Raw genomic sequence first — 14,325 nt, 5'->3', positions numbered from 1 at the left:
GGTGGGTCATCTCGTCCATGAGTCAAGTGATTTTTATAAGTTTACCTCTTCATCCAACTGGGATGAAATTACATTAGGCATTCCACAGGGTTCAATCATGAGTCCCCTTCTGTTCTTTATATGTGTCAACCACCTCCCTTTGTATCTGAAACAGGAAGCTGAACTGACGTCGTTTGCTGTTGATAAAAGCATCATTATTAATCTGGTAAAAGAAACTCCAATTGAAAATGATACAAATAAGGTCTGTGGAAAAGTCATTAATTTGTTTTCTGCAAATGGGCTTGCTCTAAACTTTGAAAAAACACAGTACATCCCATTTTTTCCTGCAAAAAGTACAGTTCCTTCAATAAATACACCACATCAACAGAATTCAGTAGACAGGGTAGAGCATACTAAGTTTTTTGCAGTACACATAGATGAGAATCTTAATTGGAAAATTCATATTTTGGATCTTCTAAAGCGACTAGGTTCAGCAACTTTTGCAATCAGAATAATTGCATACTTTCACTCTCTGCTGTCATACAGAATAATATTTTGGGGTAACTCAACACTTAGACAAAAGGTATTCACTGCTCAAAAGAAAATGGTTAGAATAATGTGTGGGGTTCATAGTCACACATCTTGAAGGCATCATTTTAAAAGATTGGGAACTATTATAACAGCCGCACAGTACACTCACTCACAAATAAAATTTGTTCTCAAGAAGATGGGCCAGTTTAAAACCAACAATTTATTTATTTATTTATTTATTGTTCCGTGGGACCACATTAAGGAGAAGTCTCCAAGGTCATGGAACGAGTCAATACATGAAATTACAACACGATTGTAGAAGCAGATAAAATGAAATATAAGACACATATTCAGTTGTAGGTTGTAGAAACAGATAAAATGAAATACAAGAAACATATTCAGGCGACACGTCGTTAGTTTAAATAAAGAAAATCAAGAATGTAACACTGGAATTTGCTTAATTTTTTAGCTCTTCCAGGAGCTCCTCGACAGAGTAAAAGGAGTGAGCCATGAGGAAACTCTTCAGTTTAGACTTAAAAGCGTTTGGGCTACTGCTAAGATTTTTGAGTTCTTGTGGTAGCTTAATGAAAATGGATGCAGCAGAATACTGCACTCCTTTCTGCACAAGAGTCAAGGAAGTGCAGTCCACATGCAGATTTGATTTCTGCCTAGTAATAACTGAGTGAAAGCTGCTAACTCTTGGGAATAAGCTAATATTGCTAACAACAAACGACATTAAAGAAAATATATTGTGAGGGCAATGTCAAAATTCCCAGACTATTGAATAGGGGTCGACAAGAGGTTTTCGAACTTACACCACACATAGCTTGAACAGCCCGTTTTTGAGCCAAAAATACCCTTTTTGAATCAGAAGAATTACCCCAAAAAATAATACCATATGACATAAGTGTATGAAAATATGCGAAGTAGACTACTTTTCGTGTTGAAATGTCACTTATTTCAAATACTGTTCTAATGGTAAATAAAGCGGCATTTAGTTTCTGAACAAGATCCTGAACATGGGCTTTCCAAAACAGCTTACTATCTATCCGTACGCCTAGGAACTTGAACTGTTCCATCTCGCTTATAACATGCCCATTCTATCTGATTAAAATATCAGTTCTTGTTGAATTGGAGTTAGAAACTGTAAAAACCGAGTCTTACTGTGATTTAGCATCAAATTATTTTCCACAAGCCACGAACTTATTTCATGAACTACATTATTTGATAATGTTTCAATATTACACACAAGATCCTTCACTACCAAGCTGGTGTCATCAGCAAACAGAAATATTTTTGAATCAACTCTAATACTAGAAGGCATATCATTTATATAAATAAGAAACAGCAGTGGCCCCAGCACCGATCCTTGGGGAACGCCCCATTTAACAGTGCCCCATTGGGACTGAACATCATTACCACTCTCAATATTGCGCAGAATTACCTTCTGCTTTCTGTTCTTAAAGTAAGAGGCAAACCAATTGTAAGCTACTCCCCTTACTCCATAATGGTCCAACTTCTGCAGTAATATTTTGTGGTCAACACAGTCAAAAGCCTTCGTTAAATCAAAGAAAACACCTAACGTTCGCAACCTTTTATTTAATCCGTCCAAAACCTCACAGAGAAAAGAGACTATAGCATTTTCAGTTGATAAGCCATTTCTAAAACCAAACTGTACATTTGACAGCAAATTATGTGAATTTAAATGCTGCAGTAACCTTGTACATACAACCCTCTCGATAACTTTAGCAAACACCGATGGCATAGAAATAGGTCTATAATTATCAACATTATCCCTGTCTCCCTTTTTATAAAGTGGCTTCACTACCGAGTACTTTAATCGGTCAGGAAACCGACCACTCCTAAAGGAAAAGTTACAGAAATGGCTAAGTACTGGGCTAACATACATGGAACAATACTTCAGTATTCCACTAGATACCCCGTCATATCCATGAGAGTTCTTGGTCTTTAGTGATTTAATTATTAACTCAATCTCCCTCTTGTCATTATCATGGAGGAACATTTCAGGTAACAGTCTCAGAACACTTTTTTCTAAGAGCGCTATATGATTCCTTGTTGGGACTAGGTTTCTATTTAGTTCACCTGCTATATTCAGAAAGTGATTATTAAATACTGTAAATATATGCGACTTATCAGTAACACGGACATTCCCACTACGCACTGATTCTATATCCTCGACCTGTCTCTGCAGACCATCCACTTCCTTTACGACTGCCCATATGGTTTTAATTTTATCCTGAAACTTAGCTAGTCTATCTGCATACCACATACTTTTTGCCTTCCTAATAACTTTTTTAAGCACCTTACAATACTGTTTGTAATGGGCTATTGAATTTAGATTGTGACTGTTTCTAACGTTTTGATATAATTGCCACTTTGTTCTACAAGATATTCTTATCCCTCTAGTCAGCCACCCAGGCTGCCTGTTTGTGCTAGTACCCTGTTTTGAACGTTCTAACGGAAAGCAACTTTCAAAGAGCACGGGAAAAGTCTTGAGGAAAGCATTATATTTATCGTCTACTGTATCAGCACTATAAACATCTTGCCACTCTTGTTCCTTGATAAGGTTTACAAAAGTCTCTACAGCAACTGGATCAGCTTTCCTAAAAAGTTGGTAACTATATTTAACATGTGTTGCAGCACAAAAATCTTTTAGACTTAAAATTTGTGCATCATGATCTGAAAGGCCATTCACCATTTTGATAACAGAATGCCCTTCTAGTAATGACGAATGAACAAAAATATTGTCTATGGTTGTTCTACTGTTCTCTTGCACTCTCGTTGGAAAGAATACGGTTTGCATAAGATTATATGAATTAAGGAGGTCTACCAGCATCCTTTTCCTTGCACAATCACTTATACAATTTATATTGAAGTCACCACATATAACTAACTTTTTGTATTTCCTATAAAGTGAACCAAGAACCTCCTCTAGCTTTAGCAAAAATGTTGTGAAATCGGAGTCTGGGGATCTATAAAGAACAACAGTAAGAAGTTTAGCTCCACTAAATTTAACCACACCTGCACAACATTCAAACACCTTTTCAGTGCAGTACTTTGAAACATCAATTGACTCAAATGGGACGTCGTTTTTCACATACATGGCTACTCCCCCACACCGCCAAGAACTCCTAGAAAAGCTCCCAGCCAACCTGTATCCTGGTAAAGGAAGCCTCTGAATTATCTCCTTATTCAAGAAGTGTTCAGATATACCAATAATTTCAGAGTCAACATCTATAAGCAGTTCACTAACTTTATCTCTAATGCCTTGTATGTTTTGATGAAATATACTAATCCCCTCATTAATCGGATACCTAAGCTTTGTCGAAAGCGGTTTCTTTGTTAGAGAGACTTCCCTTAAGCAGGAATACCTGTCAGCTGACTTCAGTCTAAAAAAAGGTACAGCTCTAACACCCACAACTACCGGAATGACATTCATGATTATAATACCAGATAAAAGCAAGGTTTGCACTGTCCTTTATTCAACCTATCTTTGGCACAGAAAGGGGTAAAATATGCTGCTACAAAAATTTTCGACAAATTACCAGATGAAATAAAATGTTTAACAGACAGCAGTAACGGCTTCAAAAATAAATTGAAATCATATCTCATTGATGGCTCCTTCTATACCATAGATGAATTCTTGAATAGGAATAAATAAATCAACAAATATAGAATATGCATTTTGTGACATTTAATGGAATGGGATAAATAATAGAAATATTAATCTCCAACTCTGTATTGTTATGTATATATACATATTGTTTCATATGTGCATTTCTTGTAGACTTGACATGTTCCACATCATAACGGCTACCATACCGCTACTGATCAATGGAATACACAACCAACTAACTAACTAACTGAACACCCCTTTTCAATCTATCCTAGGCATATTCGACGGGGATCATGTCTGGAGAACATGCTGGCCACTCTATTCGAGCGATGTCGTTATCCTGAAGTAAGTCATTCACAAGATGTGCACGATGGGGGCTCGAATTGTCGTCCATGAAGACGAATTCCTCGCAAATATGCTGCCGATCTGGTTGCACCATCGGTCGGAGGATGGCATTCACGTATGGTACAGCCGTTACGGTGCCTTCCATGACCACCAGTGGCGTACATCGATCACACGTAATGCCACCCCAAAGCAGCAGGGAACCTCCACATTGCTGCACTCGCTGGACAGTGTATCTAAGGCGTTCAGCCTGACTGGGTTGCCTCCAAATACGTCTGCGACGATTTTCCGGAAGGCATATGCGACACTTATCGGTTAATAGGAGTGATGCCAAACCTGAGCGGTCCATTCGGCATGTTGTAGGGTCCGTCTGTACCGCTCTGCATGGTGTCGTGGTTGCAAAGATGGACCTCGCCTTGGACGTCGGGAGTGAAGCTTCGCATCATGCAGCCTGTTGCGCACAGTTTGAGTCATAACATGACGTCCTGTGGCCGCACGAAAAGCATTATTCAACATCGTGGCGTTGCTATCAGGGTTGCTTCGAGCCATAATCCGTAGGTAGCGGTCATCAACTGCAGTAGTAGCCCTTGGGAGGCCTGAGCGAGGCATGTCATCGACAGTTACTGTCTCTCTGTATCTCCTGCATGTCCGAACAATTGTTCAAATGTGTGTGAATTCCTAAGGGACAAAAATGCTGAGGTCATCGGTCCCTAGACTTACACACTACTTAAACTAACTTGACGCTAAGGACAACACTCACATTCATGCCCGAGGGAGGACTCGAACCTCAGGCTGGAGGCGTGTCCGAACAACATCGCTTGGGTTCACTCCGAGACGCCTGGACACTTCCCTTGTGAAGAGCCCTTCCTGGCACAAAGATACAATTCGGACGCCGTCGAACCGCGATATTGACCGTCTAGGCATGGTTGAACTACAGACAGCACGAGCCGGGTACCTCCTTCATTGTGGAATGACTGGAAATGATCGGCTGTCGGACCACTTCCGTCTAATAGGCGCTGCTCATGCATGGTGGTTTACATCTATGGGCGGCTTTAGCGACATCTCTAAACAGTCAAAGGGACTATGTCTGTGATAGAATATCCACAGCCAACGTCTATCTTCAGTAGTTCTGGGAACCGGGGTGATGAAAAACTTCTGTCATGTGTGTATTATGCCAAATAATATGCAACTGTTCAAAGAATGCTGACTTGCAGCAATGGACTACCAGAGTTGGCCACGTTTGTAAGTCTCTGTGCTGGACCGCGATGTCTTTTAGTCGTGATAAAATAATATGCAGAACTGATGGTTTCATTAATAAACGCATCATTGGCGAACAGGATTGTAAAAAATGAGTAGGAATGCCCGAATCGGCAGAAATTTTATAAGTTTTAGTGATTCGTCGTGGCGTTGAATGGCTAATGATTAAATAAAATAATCCACCGAGTGAATTTTCATTCAGATATTAAGTGTGAGGCGATTCAAAAGTTCCTGAAGAACAGGTGCTGGCAGACGTGAGTTGTGATGGTGGGTCGTGAGTCTGCTTGGATAGCACAATTGGTAGAAGACGTTGCCCACGAAGGCTAAACATCGCAGCTTCGAGTCCAGTTCCGGATCACAGTTTTAATCTGGCAGGAAATCTCTAGTAAAATAATGTTCGTAATCCTAAACATTGGTGACCTTCTATTGTTCTTGTTGTTGTAGTCTTCAGTCCTGAGACTGGTTTGATGCAGCTCTCCATGCTACTCTATCCTGTGCAAGCTTCTTCATCTCGCAGTACCTACTGCAGCCTACATCCTTCTGAATCTGCTTAGTGTATTCATCTCTTGGTCTCCCTCTACAATTTTTACCCTCCACGCTGCCCTCCAATACTAAATTGGTGATCCCTCGATGTCTCAGAACATGTTCTACCAACCGATCCCTTCTTCTAGTCAAGTTGTGCCACAAGCTCCTCTTCTCCCCAATTCTATTTAATACCTCCTCATTAGTTATGTGATCTACCCATCTAATCTTCACCATTCTTCTGTAGCACCACATTTCAATAGCTTCGATTCTCTTCTTCGCTAAACTATTTATCGTCCACGTTTCACATCCATACATGACTACACTCCATACAAATACTGTCAGAAACGACTTCCTCACACTTAAATCTATACTCGATGTTAACAAATTTTTCTTCTTCAGAAACGCTTTCCTTGACATTGCCATTCTACATTTTATATCCTCTCTACTTCGACCATCATCAATTATTTTGCTCCCCAAATAGCAAAACCCCTTTACTACTTTAAGTGTATCATTTCCTAATCTAATTCTCTGAGCGTCACCCGACTTAATTCGACTACATTCCATTATCCTCGCTTTGCTTTTGTTGATGTTCATCTTATACCCTCCTTTCAAGACACTGTCCATTCCGTTCAGCTGCTCTCCCAAGTCCTTTGCTCTCTCTGACAGAATTACAATGTCATCGGCGAACCTCAAAGTTTTTATTTCTTCTCCATGGATTTTAATACCTACTCCGAACTTTTCTTTTGTTTCCTTTATTGCTTACTCAATATACAGATTGAATAACATCGGTGATAGGCTACAACCCTGTCTCATTCCCTTCCCAGCCACTGCTTCTCTTTCATACCCCTCGACTCTTATAACTGCCATCTGCTTTCTGTACGAACTGTAAATAGTCTTTCATTCTCTGTATTTTACCCCTGCCACCTTCAGAATTTGAAAGAGAGTATTCCAATTAACATTGTCAAAAGCTTTCTCTAAGTCTACAAATGCTAGAAACGTAGGTTTGCCTTTCCTTAATCTTTCTTCTAAGATAGACCTTGTATTATAATCTCCATTATCCATTCCATTACGGAGTATATACTGATGTGAAGTGCTGCAGTGTTAGGGAGACATTGTGCAACTACAGACAGAGGGTAATGTCGTGAGCACAGCACTCGACTTGTATCTCGCGTTCTATCCGAATGTCGGATAGTCATACTGTCTGTAAAGCTCATAAACGTTGGTGGTAGTTGTGGAAGAGGCACGGCACGAGTGTCTTCACTCGCGGGAGAATCATGCGGTGCTGTCGGTAACCGGCTCAGCGCCTACTTTACGGCTAGTTAATATGACGGCTAGGGTCGCGGGAGCGCCAGATCCGGGTTTGAGCCCCGCAGTGAGTTGTTAGCGGCGGGCGATGCGTATCGGCAAATGGCTCGGTTGCGTGTGAGCCGCGATCACGAGCATCTCTCAGTTACAGAACAATTACGCGCCGCGCGCCCAGATGCTATCTGTCTGCAGCGCTGCTCCGCGCCGCCCGCCATCGCCGACTTTCGCCGCCGCCGCGCCTGCCCCCGCCCTGTAACCCAGAGACATTTGAGCGGCTCAGCAATTGTAACAGAGCAAGTGCCGCGGAGAAACTCGCCGCGGCGGGCTTCCAATTTCTGTGCTCTTTGTCTTCCGGTACAACTGGGTCAGAAGTGAACCGTGTCCGCCGATACACTGGACAGGGCCTGTACTCTTGTAACAGACGTATTTGCTTAGTGCTGATTTTTTTCTCCTAATTAAAGGAGTACCAGAGGTCTCCAGAAGGTGAGGAATTCGCTTCATTAGTCTCATTAATCGTGTACGTTGACTGTACCATTTGTTTCCTCTTGCCGCGTCTAAAGTTACAGGTTCACTAATTGGAGCAAATTAGGCAGTCTGGCAACACAACATGCATCTGCTTGAAGAAACACCACAGAAGTTGGAAAATTAGAAAGTAGAGACTAATTTTGCAGACCGCCTGCTTAAAATAGGCCATAGGTAGGAGATGCAACGTGAAGCATTACATCACATCCATAAAGTAAGGAAGATTAACCATCTTGAAGGAACGGAAATTAATAAACGTACTTGCATGTATCCAGCCTTAGTACTGAATGACCAGACACAGTTCCCTTTCTCGCCACTTCTAGCTGCAGACCTCTCCCTGGAGGCACCACCTTATCGTAGCACTGTCCGTGCGGGTGGGAGAGTTTGCGTGTTCCTGTGATGCTGAGAGCTATACCGGTGGTAGCGTAGCTACTGGCAGGTTCAACCTAGCCGGTCAGGTCTCAGCAGAGGAACCAGACGAAGTGTGCCTCACAACGACCTACCGTCATTTCCTCCCTTTCCCTTCCAGTCCCTTCCCCTTCCCTCTTCCCTTCTGTCAGTCTCTTCATCGGTGTAGGAGGCGGGTAATATCGATAGGTAAACACTCACGGCTTCTGTACCGACGAAGCAAGGCACCTGTGATGTGCCTTAAGGGCGTATGTCAGGATACTTCCAGTGACATATGGCCATTCACTGCATCCCCTGCCTCTTGCCAGTCGTATCGGCCCTACGATCCACTGCCAACCAGAGGCGGAGGACGAGAGAGTGGATCTGCATCTGCGCAACTGCTTGTCCACTTTAAATACCTTCACGCGCAGATGACTCCGGCAAAGTTTCAGTGGACTATGAGCTTTGAAGGTCCTGCGGCGGTGGAGTACTGATGGTGAGGCAAGGGTTTGGTGTACCTGAACCTTAGTTGGTGCTCTGCACGTTAGGCGGTCAGACGGTGATGGTCGTTCTGGTACTCGTGAGAGACGGGAGGACTGGTTCGGCAGCTCGTCAGGCGACAAAGCAGCCCTATTTAGGATCGCTCTGCTTTCCCTAATCCAGGGAGGGGCCTAGAAAAGGTGGCCTAAACATAGCCCGTCTCAACCCAGCACAAGGGGCAAACTGCAGTCACTTGTTCACCAACATATGCGGTCAAAAAAATAATAAAATAAACAGTTACCTTAAATATCTAATGATTGGAGTCTGGAACGTCCGTACTTTACAGGATAATGACCATAATCAGTGCCCAGAGAGAAAGACAGGACTTATCGCAAGGGAATTGGCTAGATATAACATCGACATTACCGCCATAAGTGAAACACATCTTAGTGACTCTGGACAGTTATGTGAACCGCTCGGAGGTTATACCTACTACTGGAGTGGAAAATCATCCACTGAAAGGGCGGAAAGTGGGGTAGGCTTTGCCATACGCAATAAATTGGCATCTTCACTAACAGAACTCCCAAAAGGTATCAGTGACAGAATAATAACACTCAGACTTCACCTGGCATCCAAAAAATATCTTCACTTGATCAATGTATACGCACCTACATTGCCATCTCCGGATGAAGAGAAGAACAAGTTCGACCAAGACCTCCGACATGTCCTTAGGGATATTCCTTCCGCAGATAAACTTCTGTTACTTGGTGATTTTAATGCTCGTGTTGGGATTGATTTCAGTGCTTGGAATGGAGTCCTCGGTCGCCACGGGATTGGAAAATGCAACTCGAATGGTTTGGATCTTCTAACTCTATGTGCCGAGTTTAAACTCTGTCTGACAAATACATATTTTCGTCTGCCTGAAAAATATAAAACGACATGGATGGATCCACGATCTAAACACTGGCACCTTATGGATTACGTGATAGTACGGAAAAAAGATCTTGGTGACGTACTGGTCACACGTGCAATGAGAGGCGCTCAGGGATGGACAGACCATCTACTCGTGAGGTCCAAATTAAAGATAACTTTGAAGGCACCACGCCGAGCTTCACACAAAATACCAACAAAATTGTCCTGCAAAATCTTGGCCAATGATCAGACTATGAGAGCAAAAATGGATGAAAAATTTGGTGTCGATGGCCTTTTGACATCTGAATCTGCCCCTGTAGATGAACAGTGGAGTGCATACGCTCGCAGACTGCGTGGCTGTGCTTCAGAAGTCTTAGGAAAGCCTCAGAAGAAGCACCAGGACTGGTTTGACGACTCAGATCCAGAGATCAGAAAGTTAATTAATGATTTCAGAACCTCTCTTCGCACCCCTGATGATAACAAGCATAGAGCAGCGCATTACAATCTGAAAGTGAAGGTACGTGCTCTCAAAGACAGTTGGTGGGCAAATAAAGCAAATGAAATACCGTTATATGCCGACACACACCAAACGGGCAGATTCTTTGAGTCCTTGAAAACTATCTTTGGTCCAAGAGTTGGGAAGATAGCACCAGTATATAACAAAGATAAAAGTTGTCGGCTGACGCAACAGATGGTTGGTTCAAATGGCTCTGAGCACAATGGGACTTAACTACTGAGGTCATCAGTCCCCTAGAACTTAGAACTACTTAAACCTAACTAACCTAAGGACATCATACACATCCATGCCCGAGGCAGGATTCGAACCTGCGACCGTAGCGGTCACGCGGTTCCAAACTGACGCGCTTAGAACCGCACGGCCACACCGGCCGGCGACGCAACAGAGTGACATCCTGTCTCGGTGGGCGGAACATTTTAATGACGTTCTTAATCCCGACCATCAGACAACCGATATTCCATACATAGAAGCACTTGAAGACCTGCCAGTTGAGGAACAACTTGCGGATGCCCCTTCCTACGATGAATTCATTTCAGCACTGGCTAAGCTGAAAAATGACAAAACAGCAGGATTAGATAACTTGCCATCAGAGCTATATAAATATGGGGGGCCAAACATCAAGAAACCATTGTTTGCTCTGATCTTAAGGATTTGGGAGTATGAAATGATTCCACAAGACTGGAAAGATGCTTGTATTTCCAAGATCTATAAAGGCAAGGGTGACATATCAGACTGCAGCTCCCACAGGGGCATTTCTCTTCTCTCAGCAGCGGGAGAAGTCCTTGCCCACATAATTAACACCCGGTTAACACATTTTGCAGAAAAACTGCTACCAGAGACCCAGTGTGGCTTTCGCCCAAACAGAGGCACAGTGGATGCCATATTTGTTGTCAAACAAATGCAAGAGAAAAGCTTAGAGCAACATCAGCCTTGGGGGGGGGGGGGGGGGGGGGGGTTGTTTTGGGGGAGGAGACCAGACAGCAAGGTCATCGGCCTCATTGGATTAGAGAAGGATGTCGGCCGTGCCCTTTGAAAGGAACCATCCCGGCATCGGCCTTTGTTCATGTGCTTTGTAGACCTGGAAAAAGCTTTTGATCGTGTCCCACGGGAAGCTCTCTGGACCATACTAAAGAAAACTAGGTGCCCTGACAAAATTGTCAGTTTGATTCGGCAGTTTCATGAAAACATGATGGCAAAAATCCGCCATGAGGACAAGCTCTCAGAACAGTTTCCCGTGACATGTGGTGTAAAACAAGGCTGTGTTCTGGCTCCCACACTCTTCTCACTTTACTTCGCAGTTGTTATGAGAGACGCGACCAAAGCCTGTAGTAATCAAATTAGTCTCGACATAAGGACATACAAAAATGGCTTCAACATCTCTCGCCTCAGAACAAAAAGTCGCGTAACCAAACTATCCATCTTAGAGATTCTCTACGCGGATGATGTATGCATGATGGCTAATTCTTGCGGAAGTCTTCACACTTACATAAATCTGCTAAATGCCTCCTGCAGAAGATTTGGCTTAGCCATTAGCATCACTAAGACGCAAGTTCTCAAACAGCCACTTAGAGGTCTTAATGCAGATGACTCCAGTATTGAGATAAATAACAAACCCTTGCAAAATGTGTCAAATTTCAAATACCTGGGAAGCCAAATTAGAAGCGACAACAGCCTGACAACGGAAATCGCAGCGCGTATAGCCAGCGCAGCCTCAGCCTTCGGTAAGCTTAATGACCGAGTATGGAAATCACATGATCTCAAACTACAAACAAAAATTGCAGTCTACAAAGCAGTAGTATTATCCACCTTACTCTATGCCTCGGAAACCTGGTGCTGTTACAAAGCTGACATTAAGAAGCTAATTAAATTTCATCTTCGATGTCTGAGATCAATTCTGCGCATGAAATGGCAAGACCGTGTCCCAAACACGGAGATTTTGCGCCGCGTGAAACTGGCTGGTATTGAAGCTTTAATAATGAAACATAAACTGAGATGGAGTGGTCACATAGTACGCATGGATGACAGTAGGCTACCTAAAGCGGTGTTCTACTCGCAGCTCTGGTGCGGGAAGGGGAGGAAAGGTGGTCAACATCTGCGATATAAAGACACCATTAAACGCCACCTTGCAGCCTGTGGCATTCCAAGCAACCGTTGGGAGGAGCTAGCATTGCGCCGATCGGAGTGGCGATCAACTGTGCATAAGAGCATCGAACAATTCGAGCAAAAGCGTCTAATGAACCTGGATGCTAAAAGAGAGCTCCGAAAATCTCAGCTCAAGCTTGTCTACACGTATACTTACAACTCTGCTGGTCAACTTCACTGTGCTTGATGCAACAGGATATTCAAAGCGACATTCGGATTCGCGAGCCACATCCGAGCCTACCACAACAAGGACAGAGAAGACTGACAGAGTCGCTGTCGCCGGACACGGCGAGGAGGACATCATCATCATCTTAACCGCTCTTAATCATATGCCCCTATTGGTTCTTGTTTCATTTATCATAATTCCACTTGTGATGTTTGAAAACATTTGCTTTATATAACCATAGCTGCTTCCCTTACCTGCTTCATCTCACTAATACATCATATCTATTTGTAATTTAGGACTTACTAAAGAGAAGATTATTTTGTTCAGCTACCCTCTTGGAACAAGTCACCAAAATTAATTATTAAATTGGTTTTCTTCTATGAACAATTGTCGTATTTTGTATTTAGGACATTAGTTAATGTGTCACATATTTTATCGTAGTTAAATAATCTTACATCGCATTTACACCGAAATAATTCCTCTCATTTTATTCCTAAACTTGACATTAATGTTATAATCTCTGGAGATGGGAATACTGTGTTCATGAACTAGTTTAAAATCTTTGATCCAACAAAATTTCACTGCACCGTGTATTTATCTTTGTACTTATTGAAAGCGTAACGGCCGAAAACGGGTTTCTGAAGTAAATAATAAATATCAATTTATAGGGTCTACCAATGTTCTCACTGCACACAAACGTGTTATGGGACATGATCGGGAACAGTATCAGATTGTTGCCTACAGGAAAAGGATAAACCAGATCCTTCAGTATCGACCCTCCACTTCAACCGATGACGTCATTGCGAGCCTCGAAATGAAACACAAATATTTCAAAATTACCATCATGACGTCACAATCACCCGTTCCAATGGCGTGAAAATATGAACATCAATTAATAAATATCGAACAATATCAGACGTCTATGACAAATTGCGGCAAAATGCGACAAAACTAAAATCTAAAATAACAACCGCAGAATCAAAAATTGAACAACAAAAATCGGGACGACCAGAAAACACGGAACAACGATTGGTACCAAGAAACAAAAAACACAAAATTGGCGTGAGCAAACTATAACTGATACCGGAAACATAATTTGACCTATATAGTTCAACCAAAGAGTCATTTATCGATACAGTAAGATAAAAACCGATACAAATACAGAAAGCTAAAAAGTGATAACAATACAGACACCCAAACCTCGATGCAATTAACGAAGTGTGGTATCGAAAACATCATTTGACTTGCGTAGCTCAATACAACAACCGAAAATGTCAGGAACGGACAAAACATGGCATCGAAAACATGAATTCACCTATATAGCTACACTGAAAACGCCGAAAGCCCATCCCTCAGGCGCTGCACTGTCTGACAAAAACGTCAAGCACTCTGAAGACATGGTCGGATCTATCCCGGATAGAACATTTGTGGGACCACATCGGACGTCAACTCCGCCCCACTGCGAGTATCTATGACATCAAGGACCAGCAGCAATAGCTGTGGGCCAGCTATCCACAGGAGAGGGAACAATGGCTTTATGACACCTTCCCAACTGTATCAGTACAGGCATCCTAGCCGGAGGGAGCACAGTACCGTACTGATAGGCAGTTTCATGAAGTCCCA

This window comes from Schistocerca americana, chromosome 5 (assembly GCF_021461395.2).
Source record: "Schistocerca americana isolate TAMUIC-IGC-003095 chromosome 5, iqSchAmer2.1, whole genome shotgun sequence".
NCBI classification, from domain to species: Eukaryota; Metazoa; Arthropoda; class Insecta; order Orthoptera; family Acrididae; genus Schistocerca; species Schistocerca americana.
The sequence above is the reverse complement of the archived record's forward strand: the minus strand, read 5'-3'. Positions refer to the sequence as shown.